This window comes from Vigna unguiculata, chromosome 10 (genome assembly GCF_004118075.2).
Source record: "Vigna unguiculata cultivar IT97K-499-35 chromosome 10, ASM411807v1, whole genome shotgun sequence".
Lineage (NCBI taxonomy): Eukaryota > Viridiplantae > Streptophyta > Magnoliopsida > Fabales > Fabaceae > Vigna > Vigna unguiculata.
This window is the reverse complement of record NC_040288.1, coordinates 26,914,378-26,928,518: the sequence shown is the minus strand read 5'-3', so window position 1 is coordinate 26,928,518 and position 14,141 is coordinate 26,914,378. Positions and strand designations below refer to the sequence as shown.

The 14,141-nt window shown below is 45.4% G+C and overlaps 44 non-coding genes across 44 annotated transcripts; all 44 read left to right on the top strand.

Annotated features, from left to right (window-relative positions):
• Nucleotides 1–114: 114 nt before the first annotated feature.
• LOC114167851 lies at nt 115–233 on the top strand. The gene has a single exon (XR_003600460.1). It is a non-coding gene; the product is annotated as a 5S ribosomal RNA (ribosomal RNA).
• Nucleotides 234–447: 214 nt separating this feature from the next.
• Nucleotides 448–566, top strand: LOC114167833. The gene has a single exon (XR_003600443.1). It is a non-coding gene; the product is annotated as a 5S ribosomal RNA (ribosomal RNA).
• Nucleotides 567–780: 214 nt separating this feature from the next.
• LOC114167831 lies at nt 781–899 on the top strand. The gene has a single exon (XR_003600441.1). It is a non-coding gene; the product is annotated as a 5S ribosomal RNA (ribosomal RNA).
• A 214-nt stretch (nt 900–1,113) lies between these two features.
• LOC114167816 lies at nt 1,114–1,232 on the top strand. The gene has a single exon (XR_003600427.1). It is a non-coding gene; the product is annotated as a 5S ribosomal RNA (ribosomal RNA).
• Nucleotides 1,233–1,415: 183 nt separating this feature from the next.
• On the top strand, nt 1,416–1,534 carry LOC114167824. Its single transcript, XR_003600434.1, has one exon. It is a non-coding gene; the product is annotated as a 5S ribosomal RNA (ribosomal RNA).
• Nucleotides 1,535–1,747: 213 nt separating this feature from the next.
• On the top strand, nt 1,748–1,866 carry LOC114167815. The gene has a single exon (XR_003600426.1). It is a non-coding gene; the product is annotated as a 5S ribosomal RNA (ribosomal RNA).
• A 183-nt stretch (nt 1,867–2,049) lies between these two features.
• On the top strand, nt 2,050–2,168 carry LOC114167923. Its single transcript, XR_003600528.1, has one exon. It is a non-coding gene; the product is annotated as a 5S ribosomal RNA (ribosomal RNA).
• Nucleotides 2,169–2,350: 182 nt separating this feature from the next.
• On the top strand, nt 2,351–2,469 carry LOC114167840. The gene has a single exon (XR_003600450.1). It is a non-coding gene; the product is annotated as a 5S ribosomal RNA (ribosomal RNA).
• Nucleotides 2,470–2,683: 214 nt separating this feature from the next.
• Nucleotides 2,684–2,802, top strand: LOC114167811. Its single transcript, XR_003600422.1, has one exon. It is a non-coding gene; the product is annotated as a 5S ribosomal RNA (ribosomal RNA).
• Nucleotides 2,803–3,015: 213 nt separating this feature from the next.
• LOC114167827 lies at nt 3,016–3,134 on the top strand. The gene has a single exon (XR_003600437.1). It is a non-coding gene; the product is annotated as a 5S ribosomal RNA (ribosomal RNA).
• Nucleotides 3,135–3,316: 182 nt separating this feature from the next.
• LOC114167835 lies at nt 3,317–3,435 on the top strand. Its single transcript, XR_003600445.1, has one exon. It is a non-coding gene; the product is annotated as a 5S ribosomal RNA (ribosomal RNA).
• Nucleotides 3,436–3,648: 213 nt separating this feature from the next.
• LOC114167810 lies at nt 3,649–3,767 on the top strand. Its single transcript, XR_003600421.1, has one exon. It is a non-coding gene; the product is annotated as a 5S ribosomal RNA (ribosomal RNA).
• A 183-nt stretch (nt 3,768–3,950) lies between these two features.
• LOC114167823 lies at nt 3,951–4,069 on the top strand. The gene has a single exon (XR_003600433.1). It is a non-coding gene; the product is annotated as a 5S ribosomal RNA (ribosomal RNA).
• Nucleotides 4,070–4,281: 212 nt separating this feature from the next.
• Nucleotides 4,282–4,400, top strand: LOC114167808. The gene has a single exon (XR_003600420.1). It is a non-coding gene; the product is annotated as a 5S ribosomal RNA (ribosomal RNA).
• A 214-nt stretch (nt 4,401–4,614) lies between these two features.
• LOC114167828 lies at nt 4,615–4,733 on the top strand. Its single transcript, XR_003600438.1, has one exon. It is a non-coding gene; the product is annotated as a 5S ribosomal RNA (ribosomal RNA).
• Nucleotides 4,734–4,947: 214 nt separating this feature from the next.
• Nucleotides 4,948–5,066, top strand: LOC114167834. The gene has a single exon (XR_003600444.1). It is a non-coding gene; the product is annotated as a 5S ribosomal RNA (ribosomal RNA).
• Nucleotides 5,067–5,279: 213 nt separating this feature from the next.
• On the top strand, nt 5,280–5,398 carry LOC114167812. The gene has a single exon (XR_003600423.1). It is a non-coding gene; the product is annotated as a 5S ribosomal RNA (ribosomal RNA).
• A 183-nt stretch (nt 5,399–5,581) lies between these two features.
• On the top strand, nt 5,582–5,700 carry LOC114167822. The gene has a single exon (XR_003600432.1). It is a non-coding gene; the product is annotated as a 5S ribosomal RNA (ribosomal RNA).
• A 214-nt stretch (nt 5,701–5,914) lies between these two features.
• Nucleotides 5,915–6,033, top strand: LOC114167807. Its single transcript, XR_003600419.1, has one exon. It is a non-coding gene; the product is annotated as a 5S ribosomal RNA (ribosomal RNA).
• Nucleotides 6,034–6,215: 182 nt separating this feature from the next.
• Nucleotides 6,216–6,334, top strand: LOC114167945. Its single transcript, XR_003600549.1, has one exon. It is a non-coding gene; the product is annotated as a 5S ribosomal RNA (ribosomal RNA).
• A 183-nt stretch (nt 6,335–6,517) lies between these two features.
• On the top strand, nt 6,518–6,636 carry LOC114167821. The gene has a single exon (XR_003600431.1). It is a non-coding gene; the product is annotated as a 5S ribosomal RNA (ribosomal RNA).
• A 214-nt stretch (nt 6,637–6,850) lies between these two features.
• LOC114167848 lies at nt 6,851–6,968 on the top strand. The gene has a single exon (XR_003600457.1). It is a non-coding gene; the product is annotated as a 5S ribosomal RNA (ribosomal RNA).
• A 214-nt stretch (nt 6,969–7,182) lies between these two features.
• LOC114167805 lies at nt 7,183–7,301 on the top strand. The gene has a single exon (XR_003600417.1). It is a non-coding gene; the product is annotated as a 5S ribosomal RNA (ribosomal RNA).
• A 214-nt stretch (nt 7,302–7,515) lies between these two features.
• Nucleotides 7,516–7,633, top strand: LOC114167934. The gene has a single exon (XR_003600538.1). It is a non-coding gene; the product is annotated as a 5S ribosomal RNA (ribosomal RNA).
• Nucleotides 7,634–7,847: 214 nt separating this feature from the next.
• Nucleotides 7,848–7,965, top strand: LOC114167856. The gene has a single exon (XR_003600465.1). It is a non-coding gene; the product is annotated as a 5S ribosomal RNA (ribosomal RNA).
• Nucleotides 7,966–8,148: 183 nt separating this feature from the next.
• Nucleotides 8,149–8,267, top strand: LOC114167804. The gene has a single exon (XR_003600416.1). It is a non-coding gene; the product is annotated as a 5S ribosomal RNA (ribosomal RNA).
• Nucleotides 8,268–8,481: 214 nt separating this feature from the next.
• LOC114167849 lies at nt 8,482–8,599 on the top strand. Its single transcript, XR_003600458.1, has one exon. It is a non-coding gene; the product is annotated as a 5S ribosomal RNA (ribosomal RNA).
• A 212-nt stretch (nt 8,600–8,811) lies between these two features.
• On the top strand, nt 8,812–8,931 carry LOC114167838. Its single transcript, XR_003600448.1, has one exon. It is a non-coding gene; the product is annotated as a 5S ribosomal RNA (ribosomal RNA).
• Nucleotides 8,932–9,114: 183 nt separating this feature from the next.
• LOC114167802 lies at nt 9,115–9,233 on the top strand. The gene has a single exon (XR_003600415.1). It is a non-coding gene; the product is annotated as a 5S ribosomal RNA (ribosomal RNA).
• A 212-nt stretch (nt 9,234–9,445) lies between these two features.
• Nucleotides 9,446–9,564, top strand: LOC114167801. Its single transcript, XR_003600414.1, has one exon. It is a non-coding gene; the product is annotated as a 5S ribosomal RNA (ribosomal RNA).
• Nucleotides 9,565–9,778: 214 nt separating this feature from the next.
• LOC114167800 lies at nt 9,779–9,897 on the top strand. Its single transcript, XR_003600413.1, has one exon. It is a non-coding gene; the product is annotated as a 5S ribosomal RNA (ribosomal RNA).
• Nucleotides 9,898–10,080: 183 nt separating this feature from the next.
• On the top strand, nt 10,081–10,199 carry LOC114167819. The gene has a single exon (XR_003600430.1). It is a non-coding gene; the product is annotated as a 5S ribosomal RNA (ribosomal RNA).
• A 213-nt stretch (nt 10,200–10,412) lies between these two features.
• Nucleotides 10,413–10,531, top strand: LOC114167826. Its single transcript, XR_003600436.1, has one exon. It is a non-coding gene; the product is annotated as a 5S ribosomal RNA (ribosomal RNA).
• Nucleotides 10,532–10,745: 214 nt separating this feature from the next.
• On the top strand, nt 10,746–10,864 carry LOC114167798. The gene has a single exon (XR_003600411.1). It is a non-coding gene; the product is annotated as a 5S ribosomal RNA (ribosomal RNA).
• Nucleotides 10,865–11,047: 183 nt separating this feature from the next.
• On the top strand, nt 11,048–11,165 carry LOC114167847. The gene has a single exon (XR_003600456.1). It is a non-coding gene; the product is annotated as a 5S ribosomal RNA (ribosomal RNA).
• Nucleotides 11,166–11,377: 212 nt separating this feature from the next.
• On the top strand, nt 11,378–11,496 carry LOC114167797. The gene has a single exon (XR_003600410.1). It is a non-coding gene; the product is annotated as a 5S ribosomal RNA (ribosomal RNA).
• A 214-nt stretch (nt 11,497–11,710) lies between these two features.
• LOC114167845 lies at nt 11,711–11,828 on the top strand. The gene has a single exon (XR_003600455.1). It is a non-coding gene; the product is annotated as a 5S ribosomal RNA (ribosomal RNA).
• Nucleotides 11,829–12,038: 210 nt separating this feature from the next.
• On the top strand, nt 12,039–12,157 carry LOC114167796. Its single transcript, XR_003600409.1, has one exon. It is a non-coding gene; the product is annotated as a 5S ribosomal RNA (ribosomal RNA).
• Nucleotides 12,158–12,340: 183 nt separating this feature from the next.
• LOC114167814 lies at nt 12,341–12,459 on the top strand. The gene has a single exon (XR_003600425.1). It is a non-coding gene; the product is annotated as a 5S ribosomal RNA (ribosomal RNA).
• A 213-nt stretch (nt 12,460–12,672) lies between these two features.
• LOC114167795 lies at nt 12,673–12,791 on the top strand. Its single transcript, XR_003600408.1, has one exon. It is a non-coding gene; the product is annotated as a 5S ribosomal RNA (ribosomal RNA).
• Nucleotides 12,792–12,979: 188 nt separating this feature from the next.
• On the top strand, nt 12,980–13,098 carry LOC114167794. Its single transcript, XR_003600407.1, has one exon. It is a non-coding gene; the product is annotated as a 5S ribosomal RNA (ribosomal RNA).
• A 212-nt stretch (nt 13,099–13,310) lies between these two features.
• LOC114167792 lies at nt 13,311–13,429 on the top strand. Its single transcript, XR_003600405.1, has one exon. It is a non-coding gene; the product is annotated as a 5S ribosomal RNA (ribosomal RNA).
• A 205-nt stretch (nt 13,430–13,634) lies between these two features.
• On the top strand, nt 13,635–13,753 carry LOC114167791. Its single transcript, XR_003600404.1, has one exon. It is a non-coding gene; the product is annotated as a 5S ribosomal RNA (ribosomal RNA).
• Nucleotides 13,754–13,938: 185 nt separating this feature from the next.
• On the top strand, nt 13,939–14,057 carry LOC114167790. Its single transcript, XR_003600403.1, has one exon. It is a non-coding gene; the product is annotated as a 5S ribosomal RNA (ribosomal RNA).
• The last annotated feature ends 84 nt before the right edge of the window (nt 14,058–14,141 follow it).

Sequence of the window (14,141 nt, the reverse complement as noted above, 5' to 3'; positions counted from 1 at the left end):
ATTTATTCGGACACAAACAACCCACTTCACGTCCCCGGGCCCCGCGCCTCACCAAGTTTTCAAACTTACGCCCAATGCGAAACCCATATATACATTGATCGTGCAATACTTGACATGTGCGATCATACCAGCACTAATGCACCGGATCCCATCAGAACTCCGCAGGTAAGCGTGCTTGGGCGAGAGTAGTACTAGGATTGGTGACATCCTGGGAAGTCCTCGTGTTGCACCTCTTTTTTACGTTTTTTTCTTTTTCTTACGCCATTTTCATCACCGTTTTTTGCAATTAAATCCAATAGTACCACCTAAATGACTCAAACTACTGTTACCAAAATTTATTCGGACACAAACAACCCACTTCACGTCCCCGGGCCCCGCGCCTCACAAAGTTTTCAAACTTAGGCCCAATGCGAAACCCATATATACATTGATCATGCAATACTTGACAGGTGCGATCATACCAGCACTAATGCACCGGATCCCATCAGAACTCCGCAGTTAAGTGTGCTTGGGCGAGAGTAGTACTAGGATGGGTGGCCTCCTGGGAAGTCCTCGTGTTGCACCTCTTTTTTACGTTTTTTTCTTTCTTTTACGCCATTTTCATCACCGTTTTTTGCAATTAAATTTAATAGTACCACCTAAATGACTCAAAATACTGTTACAAAAATTTATTCGGACACAAACAACCCACTTCACGTCCCCGGGCCCCGCGCCTCACCATGTTTTCAAACTTAGGCCCAATGCGAAACCCATATATACATTGATCGTGCAATACTTGACTGGTGCGATCATACCGGCACTAATGCACCGGATCCCATCAGAACTCCGCAGTTAAGCGTGCTTGGGCGAGAGTAGTACTAGGATGGGTGACCTCTTGGGAAGCCCTCGTGTTGCACCTCTTTTTTACGTTTTTTTCTTTCTTTTACGCCATTTTCATCACCGTTTTTTGCAATTAAATCCAATAGTACCACCTAAATGACTCAAACTACTGTTACCAAAATTTATTCGGACACAAACAACCCACTTCACGTCCCCGGGCCCCGCGCCTCACCAAGTTTTCAAACTTAGGCCCAATGCGAAACCCATATATACATTGATCGTGCAATACTTGACAGGTGCGATCATACCAGCACCAATGCACCGGATCCCATCAGAACTCCGCAGTTAAGCGTGCTTGGGCGAGAGTAGTACTAGGATGGGTGACCTCCTGGGAAGTCCTCGTGTTGCACCTCTTTTTTACGTTTTTTTCTTTCTTTTACGCCATTTTCATCACCGTTTTTTGCAATTAAATCCAATAGTACCACCTAAATGACACAAACAACCCACTTCACGTCCCCGGGCCCCGCGCCTCACCAAGTTTTCAAACTTAGGCCCAATGCGAAACCCATATATACATTGATCGTGCAATACTTGACAGGTGCGATCATACCAGCACTAATGCACCGGATCCCATCAGAACTCCGCAGTTAAGTGTGCTTGGGCGAGAGTAGTACTAGGATGGGTGACCTCTTGGGAAGTCCTCGTGTTGCACCTCTTTTTTACGTTTTTTTCTTTCTTTTACGCCATTTTCATCACCGTTTTTTGCAATTAAATCCAATAGTACCACCTAAATGACTCAAACTACTGTTACCAAAATTTATTCAGACACAAACAACCCACTTCACGTCCCCGGCCCCGCGCCTCACCAAGTTTTCAAACTTAGGCCCAATGCGAAACCCATATATACATTGATCGTGCAATACTTGACAGGTGCGATCATACCAGCACCAATGCACCGGATCCCATCAGAACTCCGCAGTTAAGCGTGCTTGGGCGAGAGTAGTACTAGGATGGGTGACCTCCTGGGAAGTCCTCGTGTTGCACCTCTTTTTTACGTTTTTTTCTTTCTTTTACGCCATTTTCATCACCGTTTTTTGCAATTAAATCCAATAGTACCACCTAAATGACACAAACAACCCACTTCACGTCCCCGGGCCCCGCGCCTCACCAAGTTTTCAAACTTAGGCCCAATGCGAAACCCATATATACATTGATCGTGCAATACTTGACAGGTGCGATTATACCAGCACTAATGCACTGGATCCCATCAGAACTCCGCAGTTAAGTGTGCTTGGGCGAGAGTAGTACTAGGATGGGTGACCTCTTGGGAAGTCCTCGTGTTGCATATCTTTTTTACGTTTTTTTCTTTCTTTTACGCCATTTTCATCACCGTTTTTTGCAATTAAATCCAATAGTACCACCTAAATGACACAAACAACCCACTTCACTCCCCGGGCCCCGCGCCTCACCAAGTTTTCAAACTTAGGCCCAATGCGAAACCCATATATACATTGATCGTGCAATACTTGACAGGTGCGATCATACCAGCACTAATGCACCGGATCCCATCAGAACTCCGCAGTTAAGTGTGCTTGGGCGAGAGTAGTACTAGGATGGGTGACCTCTTGGGAAGTCCTCATGTTGCACCTCTTTTTTACGTTTTTTTCTTTCTTTTACGCCATTTTCATCACCGTTTTTTGCAATTAAATCCAATAGTACCACCTAAATGACTCAAACTACTGTTACCAAAATTTATTCGGACACAAACAACCCACTTCACGTCCCCGGGCCCCGCGCCTCACCAAGTTTTCAAACTTAGGCCCAATGCGAAACCCATATATACATTGATCGTGCAATACTTGACAGGTGCGATCATACCAGCACTAATGCACCGGATCCCATCAGAACTCCGCAGTTAAGCGTGCTTGGGCGAGAGTAGTACTAGGATGGGTGACCTCCTGGGAAGTCCTCGTGTTGCACCTCTTTTTTACGTTTTTTTCTTTCTTTTACGCCATTTTCATCACCGTTTTTTGCAATTAAATCCAATAGTACCACCTAAATGAATCAAACTACTGTTACCAAATTTATTCGGACACAAACAACCCACTTCACGTCCCCGGGCCCCGCGCCTCACCAAGTTTTCAAACTTAGGCCCAATGCGAAACCCATATATACATTGATCGTGCAATACTTGACAGGAGCGATCATACCAGCACTAATGCACCGGATCCCATCAGAACTCCGCAGTTAAGCGTGCTTGGGCGAGAGTAGTACTAGGATGGGTGACCTCCTGGGAAGTCCTCGTGTTGCACCTCTTTTTTACGTTTTTTTCTTTCTTTTACGCCATTTTCATCACCGTTTTTTGCAATTAAATCCAATAGTACCACCTAAATGACACAAACAACCCACTTCACTCCCCGGGCCCCGCGCCTCACCAAGTTTTCAAACTTTGGCCCAATGCGAAACCCATATATACATTGATCGTGCAATACTTGACATGTGTGATCATACCAGCACTTATGCACCGGATCCCATCAGAACTCCGCAGTTAAGCGTGCTTGGGCGAGAGTAGTACTAGGATGGGTGACCTCCTGGGAAGTCCTCGTGTTGCACCTCTTTTTTACGTTTTTTCTTTCTTTTACGCCATTTTCATCACCGTTTTTTGCAATTAAATCCAATAGTACCACCTAAATGACTCAAACTACTGTTACCAAAATTTATTCGGACACAAACAACCCACTTCACGTCCCCGGGCCCCGCGCCTCACCAAGTTTTCAAACTTAGGCCCAATGCGAAACCCATATATACATTGATCGTGCAATACTTGATAGGTGCGATCATACCAGCACTAATGCACCGGATCCCATCAGAACTCCGCAGTTAAGCGTGCTTGGGCGAGAGTAGTACTAGGATGGGTGACCTCCTGGGAAGTCCTCGTGTTGCACCTCTTTTTTACGTTTTTTTCTTTCTTTTACGCCATTTTCATCACCGTTTTTTGCAATTAAATCCAATAGTACCACCTAAATGACACAAACAACCCACTTCACGTCCCCGGGCCCCGCGCCTCACCAAGTTTTCAAACTTAGGCCCAATGCGAAACCCATATATACATTGATCGTGCAATACTTGACAGGTGCGATCATACCAGCACTAATGCACCGGATCCCATCAGAACTCCGCAGTTAAGTGTGCTTGGGCGAGAGTAGTACTAGGATGGGTGACCTCTTGGGAAGTCCTCGTGTTGCACCTCTTTTTTACGTTTTTTTCTTTCTTTTACGCCATTTTCATCACCGTTTTTGCAATTAAATCCAATAATACCACCTAAATGACTCAAACTACTGTTACCAAAATTTATTCGGACACAACAACCCACTTCACGTCCCCGGGCCCCGCGCCTCACCAAGTTTTCAAACTTAGGCCCAATGCGAAACCCATATATACATTGATCGTGCAATACTTGACAGGTGCGATCATACCAGCACTAATGCACCGGATCCCATCAGAACTCCGCAGTTAAGCGTGCTTGGGCGAGAGTAGTACTAGGATGGGTGACCTCCTGGGAAGTCCTCGTGTTGCACCTCTTTTTTACGTTTTTTTCTTTCTTTTACGCCATTTTCATCACTGTTTTTTGCAATTAAATCCAATAGTACCACCTAAATGACTCAAACTACTGTTACCAAAATTTATTCGGACACAAACAACCCACTTCACGTCCCCGGGCCCCGCGCCTCACCAAGTTTTCAAACTTAGGCCCAATGCGAAACCCATATATACATTGATCGTGCAATACTTGATAGGTGCGATCATACCAGCACTAATGCACCGGATCCCATCAGAACTCCGCAGTTAAGCGTGCTTGGGCGAGAGTAGTACTAGGATGGGTGATCTCCTGGGAAGTCCTCGTGTTGCACCTCTTTTTTACGTTTTTTTCTTTCTTTTACGCCATTTTCATCACCGTTTTTTGCAATTAAATCCAATAGTACCACCTAAATGACTCAAACTACTGTTACCAAAATTTATTCGGACACAAACAACCCACTTCACGTCCCCGGGCCCCGCGCCTCACCAAGTTTTCAAACTTTGGCCCAATGCGAAACCCATATATACATTGATCGTGCAATACTTGACATGTGTGATCATACCAGCACTTATGCACCGGATCCCATCAGAACTCCGCAGTTAAGCGTGCTTGGGCGAGAGTAGTACTAGGATGGGTGACCTCCTGGGAAGTCCTCGTGTTGCACCTCTTTTTTACGTTTTTTCTTTCTTTTACGCCATTTTCATCACCGTTTTTTGCAATTAAATCCAATAGTACCACCTAAATGACTCAAACTACTGTTACCAAAATTTATTCGGACACAAACAACCCACTTCACGTCCCCGGGCCCCGCGCCTCACCAAGTTTTCAAACTTAGGCCCAATGCGAAACCCATATATACATTGATCGTGCAATACTTGATAGGTGTGATCATACCAGCACTAATGCACCGGATCCCATCAGAACTCCGCAGTTAAGCGTGCTTGGGCGAGAGTAGTACTAGGATGGGTGACCTCCTGGGAAGTCCTCGTGTTGCACCTCTTTTTTACGTTTTTTTCTTTCTTTTACGCCATTTTCATCACCGTTTTTTGCAATTAAATCCAATAGTACCACCTAAATGACACAAACAACCCACTTCACGTCCCCGGGCCCCGCGCCTCACCAAGTTTTCAAACTTAGGCCCAATGCGAAACCCATATATACATTGATCGTGCAATACTTGACAGGTGCGATCATACCAGCACTAATGCACCGGATCCCATCAGAACTCCGCAGTTAAGTGTGCTTGGGCGAGAGTAGTACTAGGATGGGTGACCTCTTGGGAAGTCCTCGTGTTGCACCTCTTTTTTACGTTTTTTTCTTTCTTTTACGCCATTTTCATCACCGTTTTTTGCAATTAAATCCAATAATACCACCTAAATGACTCAAACTACTGTTACCAAAATTTATTCGGACACAAACAACCCACTTCACGTCCCCGGGCCCCGCGCCTCACCAAGTTTTCAAACTTAGGCCCAATGCGAAACCCATATATACATTGATCGTGCAATACTTGACAGGTGCGATCATACCAGCACTAATGCACCGGATCCCATCAGAACTCCGCAGTTAAGCGTGCTTGGGCGAGAGTAGTACTAGGATGGGTGACCTCCTGGGAAGTCCTCGTGTTGCACCTCTTTTTTACGTTTTTTTCTTTCTTTTACGCCATTTTCATCACCGTTTTTTGCAATTAAATCCAATAGTACCACCTAAATGACACAAACAACCCACTTCACGTCCCCGGGCCCGCGCCTCACCAAGTTTTCAAACTTAGGCCCAATGCGAAACCCATATATACATTGATCGTGCAATACTTGACAGGTGCGATTATACCAGCACTAATGCACTGGATCCCATCAGAACTCCGCAGTTAAGTGTGCTTGGGCGAGAGTAGTACTAGGATTGGTGACCTCTTGGGAAGTCCTCGTGTTGCATATCTTTTTTACGTTTTTTTCTTTCTTTTACGCCATTTTCATCACCGTTTTTTGCAATTAAATCCAATAGTACCACCTAAATGACACAAACAACCCACTTGACGTCCCCGGGCCCCGCGCCTCACCAAGTTTTCAAACTTAGGCCCAATGCGAAACCCATATATACATTGATCGTGCAATACTTGACAGGTGCGATCATACCAGCACTAATGCACCGGATCCCATCAGAACTCCGCAGTTAAGTGTGCTTGGGCGAGAGTAGTACTAGGATGGGTGACCTCTTGGGAAGTCCTCGTGTTGCACCTCTTTTTTACGTTTTTTTCTTTCTTTTACGCCATTTTCATCACCGTTTTTTGCAATTAAATCCAATAGTACCACCTAAATGACTCAAACTACTGTTACCAAAATTTATTCGGACACAAACAACCCACTTCACGTCCCCGGGCCCCGCGCCTCACCAAGTTTTCAAACTTAGGCCCAATGCGAAACCCATATATACATTGATCGTGCAATACTTGACAGGTGCGATCATACCAGCACTAATGCACCGGATCCCATCAGAACTCCGCAGTTAAGTGTGCTTGGGCGAGAGTAGTACTAGGATGGGTGACCTCTGGGAAGTCCTCGTGTTGCACCTCTTTTTTACGTTTTTTTCTTTCTTTTACGCCATTTTCATCACCGTTTTTTGCAATTAAATCCAATAGTACCACCTAAATGACTCAAACTACTGTTACCAAAATTTATTCGGACACAAACAACCCACTTCACGTCCCCGAGCCCCGCGCCTCACCAAGTTTTCAAACTTAGGCCCAATGCGAAACCCATATATACATTGATCGTGCAATACTTGACAGGTGCGATCATACCAGCACTAATGCACCGGATCCCATCAGAACTCCGCAGTTAAGCGTGCTTGGGCGAGAGTAGTACTAGGATGGGTGACCTCCTGGGAAGTCCTCGTGTTGCACCTCTTTTTTACGTTTTTTTCTTTCTTTTACGCCATTTTCATCACCGTTTTTTGCAATTAAATCCAATAGTACCACCTAAATGAATCAAACTACTGTTACCAAAATTTATTCGGACACAAACAACCCACTTCACGTCCCCGGGCCCCGCGCCTCACCAAGTTTTCAAACTTAGGCCCAATGTGAAACCCATATATACATTGATCGTGCAATACTTGACAGGTGCGATCATACCAGCACTAATGCACCGGATCCCATCAGAACTCCGCAGTTAAGTGTGCTGGGCGAGAGTAGTACTAGGATGGGTGACCTCCTGGGAAGTCCTCGTGTGGCACCTCTTTTTTACGTTTTTTTCTTTCTTTTACGCCATTTTCATCACCGTTTTTTGCAATTAAATCCAGTAGTACCACCTAAATGACTCAAACTACTGTTACCAAAATTTATTCGGACACAAACAACCCACTTCACGTCCCCGGGCCCCGCGCCTCACCAAGTTTTCAAACTTAGGCCCAATGCGAAACCCATATATACATTGATCGTGCAATACTTGACAGGTGCGATCATACCAGCACTAATGCACCGGATTCCATCAGAACTCCGCAGTTAAGCGTGCTTGGGCGAGAGTAGTACTAGGATGGGTGACCTCCTGGAAGTCCTCGTGTTGCACCTCTTTTTTACGTTTTTTTCTTTCTTTTACGCCATTTTCATCACCGTTTTTTGCAATTAAATCCAATAGTACCACCTAAATGACACAAACAACCCACTTCACGTCCCCGGGCCCCGCGCCTCACCAAGTTTTCAAACTTAGGCCCAATGCGAAACCCATATATACATTGATCGTGCAATACTTGACAGGTGCGATCATACCAGCACTAATGCACCGGATCCCATCAGAACTCCGCAGTTAAGCGTGCTTGGGCGAGAGTAGTACTAGGATGGGTGACCTCCTGGGAAGTCCTCGTGTTGCACCTCTTTTTTACGTTTTTTTCTTTCTTTTACGCCATTTTCATCACCGTTTTTTGCAATTAAATCCAATAGTACCACCTAAATGAATCAAACTACTGTTACCAAAATTTATTCGGACACAAACAACCCACTTCACGTCCCCGGGCCCCGCGCCTCACCAAGTTTTCAAACTTAGGCCCAATGCGAAACCCATATATACATTGATCGTGCAATACTTGACAGGTGCGATCATACCAGCACTAATGCACCGGATCCCATCAGAACTCCGCAGTTAAGCGTGCTTGGGCGAGAGTAGTACTAGGATGGGTGACCTCCTGGGAAGTCCTCGTGTGCACCTCTTTTTTACGTTTTTTTCTTTCTTTTACGCCATTTTCATCACCGTTTTTTGCAATTAAATCCATAGTACCACCTAAATGACTCAAACTACTGTTACCAAATTTATTCGGACACAAACAACCCACTTCACGTCCCCGGGCCCCGCGCCTCACCAAGTTTTCAAACTTAGGCCCAATGCGAAACCCATATATACATTGATCGTGCAATACTTGACAGGTGCGATCATACCAGCACTAATGCACCGGATCCCATCAGAACTCCGCAGTTAAGCGTGCTTGGGCGAGAGTAGTACTAGGATGGGTGACCTCCTTGGGAAGTCCTCGTGTTGCACCTCTTTTTTACGTTTTTTTCTTTCTTTTACGCCATTTTCATCACCGTTTTTTGCAATTAAATCCAATAGTACCACCTAAATGACACAAACAACCCACTTCACGTCCCCGGGCCCCGCGCCTCACCAAGTTTTCAAACTTAGGCCCAATGCGAAACCCATATATACATTGATCGTGCAATACTTGACAGGTGCGATCATACCAGCACTAATGCACCGGATCCCATCAGAACTCCGCAGTTAAGCGTGCTTGGGCGAGAGTAGTACTAGGATGGGTGACCTCCTGGGAAGTCCTCGTGTTGCACCTCTTTTTTACGTTTTTTTCTTTCTTTTACGCCATTTTCATCACCGTTTTTTGCAATTAAATCCAATAGTACCACCTAAATGATCAAACTACTGTTACCAAAATTTATTCGGACACAAACAACCCACTTCACGTCCCCGGGCCCCGCGCCTCACCAAGTTTTCAAACTTAGGCCCAATGCGAAACCCATATATACATTGATCGTGCAATACTGACAGGTGCGATCATACCAGCACTAATGCACCGGATCCCATCAGAACTCCGCAGTTAAGCGTGCTTGGGCGAGAGTAGTACTAGGATGGGTGACCTCCTGGGAAGTCCTCGTGTTGCACCTCTTTTTTACGTTTTTTTCTTTCTTTTACGCCATTTTCATCACTGTTTTTTGCAATTAAATCCAATAGTACCACCTAAATGACTCAAACTACTGTTACCAAAATTTATTCGGACACAAACAACCCACTTCACGTCCCCGGGCCCCGCGCCTCACCAAGTTTTCAAACTTAGGCCCAATGCGAAACCCATATATACATTGATCGTGCAATACTTGACAGGTGCGATCATACCAGCACTAATGCACCGGATCCCATCAGAACTCCGCAGTTAAGCGTGCTTGGGCGAGAGTAGTACTAGGATGGGTGACCTCCTGGGAAGTCCTCGTGTTGCACCTCTTTTTTACGTTTTTTTCTTTCTTTTACGCCATTTTCATCACCGTTTTTTGCAATTAAATCCAATAGTACCACCTAAATGACACAAACAACCCACTTCACGTCCCCGGGCCCCGCGCCTCACCAAGTTTTCAAACTTAGGCCCAATGCGAAACCCATATATACATTGATCGTGCAATACTTGACAGGTGCGATCATACCAGCACTAATGCACCGGATCCCATCAGAACTCCGCAGTTAAGTGTGCTTGGGCGAGAGTAGTACTAGGATGGGTGACCTCTTGGGAAGTCCTCGTGTTGCACCTCTTTTTTACGTTTTTTTCTTTCTTTTACGCCATTTTCATCACCGTTTTTTGCAATTAAATCCAATAGTACCACCTAAATGACTCAAACTACTGTTACCAAAATTTATTCGGACACAAACAACCCACTTCACGTCCCCGGCCCCGCGCCTCACCAAGTTTTCAAACTTAGGCCCAATGCGAAACCCATATATACATTGATCGTGCAATACTTGACAGGAGCGATCATACCAGCACTAATGCACCGGATCCCATCAGAACTCCGCAGTTAAGCGTGCTTGGGCGAGAGTAGTACTAGGATGGGTGACCTCCTGGGAAGTCCTCGTGTTGCACCTCTTTTTTACGTTTTTTTCTTTCTTTTACGCCATTTTCATCACCGTTTTTTGCAATTAAATCCAATAGTACCACCTAAATGACTCAAACTACTGTTACCAAAATTTATTCGGACACAAACAACCCACTTCACGTCCCCGGGCCCCGCGCCTCACCAAGTTTTCAAACTTAGGCCCAATGCGAAACCCATATATACATTGATCGTGCAATACTTGACAGGTGCGATCATACCAGCACTAATGCACCGGATCCCATCAGAACTCCGCAGTTAAGCGTGCTTGGGCGAGAGTAGTACTAGGATGGGTGACCTCCTGGGAAGTCCTCGTGTTGCACCTCTTTTTTACGTTTTTTTCTTTCTTTTACGCCATTTTCATCACCGTTTTTTGCAATTAAATCCAATAGTACCACCTAAATGACACAAACAACCCACTTCACGTCCCCGGGCCCCGCGCCTCACCAAGTTTTCAAACTTAGGCCCAATGCGAAACCCATATATACATTGATCGTGCAATACTTGACAGGTGCGATCATACCAGCACTAATGCACCGGATCCCATCAGAACTCCGCAGTTAAGTGTGCTTGGGCGAGAGTAGTACTAGGATGGGTGACCTCTGGGAAGTCCTCGTGTTGCACCTCTTTTTTACGTTTTTTTCTTTCTTTTACGCCATTTTCATCACCGTTTTTTGCAATTAAATCCAATAGTACCACCTAAATGACTCAAACTACTGTTACCAAATTTATTCGGACACAAACAACCCACTTCACGTCCCCGGCCCCGCGCCTCACCAAGTTTTCAAACTTAGGCCCAATGCGAAACCCATATATACATTGATCGTGCAATACTTGACAGGTGCGATCATACCAGCACTAATGCACCGGATCCCATCAGAACTCCGCAGTTAAGCGTGCTTGGGCGAGAGTAGTACTAGGATGGGTGACCTCCTGGGAAGTCCTCGTGTTGCACCTCTTTTTTACGTTTTTTTCTTTCTTTTACGCCATTTTCATCACCGTTTTTTGCAATTAAATCCAATAGTACCACCTAAATGACTCAAACTACTGTTACCAAAATTTATTCGGACACAAACAACCCACTTCACGTCCCCGGGCCCCGCGCCTCACCAAGTTTTCAAACTTAGGCCCAATGCGAAACCCATATATACATTGATCGTGCAATACTTGACAGGTGCGATCATACCAGCACTAATGCACCGGATCCCATCAGAACTCCGCAGTTAAGCGTGCTGGGCGAGAGTAGTACTAGGATGGGTGACCTCCTGGGAAGTCCTCGTGTTGCACCTCTTTTTTACGTTTTTTCTTTCTTTTACGCCATTTTCATCACCGTTTTTTGCAATTAAATCCAATAGTACCACCTAAATGACTCAAACTACTGTTACCAAATTATTCGGACACAACAACCCACTTCACGTCCCCGGGCCCCGCGCCTCACCAAGTTTTCAAACTTAGGCCCAATGCGAAACCCATATATACATTGATCGTGCAATACTTGACAGGTGCGATCATACCAGCACTAATGCACCGGATCCCATCAGAACTCCGCAGTTAAGCGTGCTTGGGCGAGAGTAGTACTAGGATGGGTGACCTCCTGGGAAGTCCTCGTGTTGCACCTCTTTTTTACGTTTTTTTCTTTCTTTTACGCCATTTTCATCACCGTTTTTTGCAATTAAATCCAATAGTACCACCTAAATGACACAAACAACCCACTTCACGTCCCCGGGCCCCGCGCCTCACCAAGTTTTCAAACTTAGGCCCAATGCGAAACCCATATATACATTGATCGTGCAATACTTGACAGGTGCGATCATACCAGCACTAATGCACCGGATCCCATCAGAACTCCGCAGTTAAGTGTGCTTGGGCGAGAGTAGTACTAGGATGGGTGACCTCCTGGGAAGTCCTCGTGTTGCACCTCTTTTTTACGTTTTTTTCTTTCTTTTACGCCATTTTCATCACCGTTTTTTGCAATTAAATCCAATAGTACCACCTAAATGACTCAAACTACTGTTACCAAAATTTATTCGGACACAACAACCCACTTCACGTCCCCGGGCCCCGCGCCTCACCAAGTTTTCAAACTTAGGCCCAATGCGAAACCCATATATACATTGATCGTGCAATACTTGACAGGTGCGATCATACCAGCACTAATGCACCGGATCCCATCAGAACTCCGCAGTTAAGCGTGCTTGGGCGAGAGTAGTACTAGGATGGGTGACCTCCTGGGAAGTCCTCGTGTTGCACCTCTTTTTTACGTTTTTTTCTTTCTTTTACGCCATTTTCATCACCGTTTTTTGCAATTAAATCCAATAGTACCACCTAAATGACCAACCAAAACAACCCCACTTCACGTCCCCGGGCCCCGCGCCTCACCAAGTTTTCAAACTTAGGCCCAATGCGAAACCCATATATACATTGATCGTGCAATACTTGACAGGTGCGATCATACCAGCACTAATGCACCGGATCCCATCAGAACTCCGCAGTTAAGCGTGCTTGGGCGAGAGTAGTACTAGGATGGGTGACCTCCTGGGAAGTCCTCGTGTTGCACCTCTTTTTTACGTTTTTTTCTTTCTTTTACGCCATTTTCATCACCGTTTTTTGCAATTAAATCCAATAGTACCACCTAAATGACTCAAACTACTGTACCAAAATTATTCGGACACAAACAACCCACTTCACGTCCCCGGGCCCCGCGCCTCACCAAGTTTTCAAACTTAGGCCCAATGCGAAACCCATATATACATTGATCGTGCAATACTTGACAGGTGCGATCATACCAGCACTAATGCACCGGATCCCATCAGAACTCCGCAGTTAAGCGTGCTTGGGCGAGAGTAGTACTAGGATGGGTGACCTCCTGGGAAGTCCTCGTGTTGCACCTCTTTTTACGTTTTTTTCTTTCTTTTACGCCATTTTCATCACCGTTTTTTGCAATTAAATCCAATAGTACCACCTAAATGATCAAATACGTTACCAAATTTCGGACACAACAACCCACTTCACGTCCCCGGGCCCCGCGCCTCACCAAGTTTTCAAACTTAGGCCCAATGCGAAACCCATATATACATTGATCGTGCAATACTTGACAGGTGCGATCATACCAGCACTAATGCACCGGATCCCATCAGAACTCCGCAGTTAAGCGTGCTTGGGCGAGAGTAGTACTAGGATGGGTGACCTCCTGGGAAGTCCTCGTGTTGCACCTCTTTTTTACGTTTTTTTCTTTCTTTTACGCCATTTTCATCACCGTTTTTTGCAATTAAATCCAATAGTACCACCTAAATTTGACACAAACAACCCACTTCACGTCCCCGGGCCCCGCGCCTCACCAAGTTTTCAAACTTAGGCCCAATGCGAAACCCATATATACATTGATCGTGCAATACTTGACAGGTGCGATCATACCAGCACTAATGCACCGGATCCCATCAGAACTCCGCAGTTAAGCGTGCTTGGGCGAGAGTAGTACTAGGATGGGTGACCTCCTGGGAAGTCCTCGTGTTGCACCTCTTTTTTACGTTTTTTTTCTTTCTTTTACGCCATTTTCATCACCGTTTTTGCAATTAAATCCAATAGTACCACCTAAATGACTCA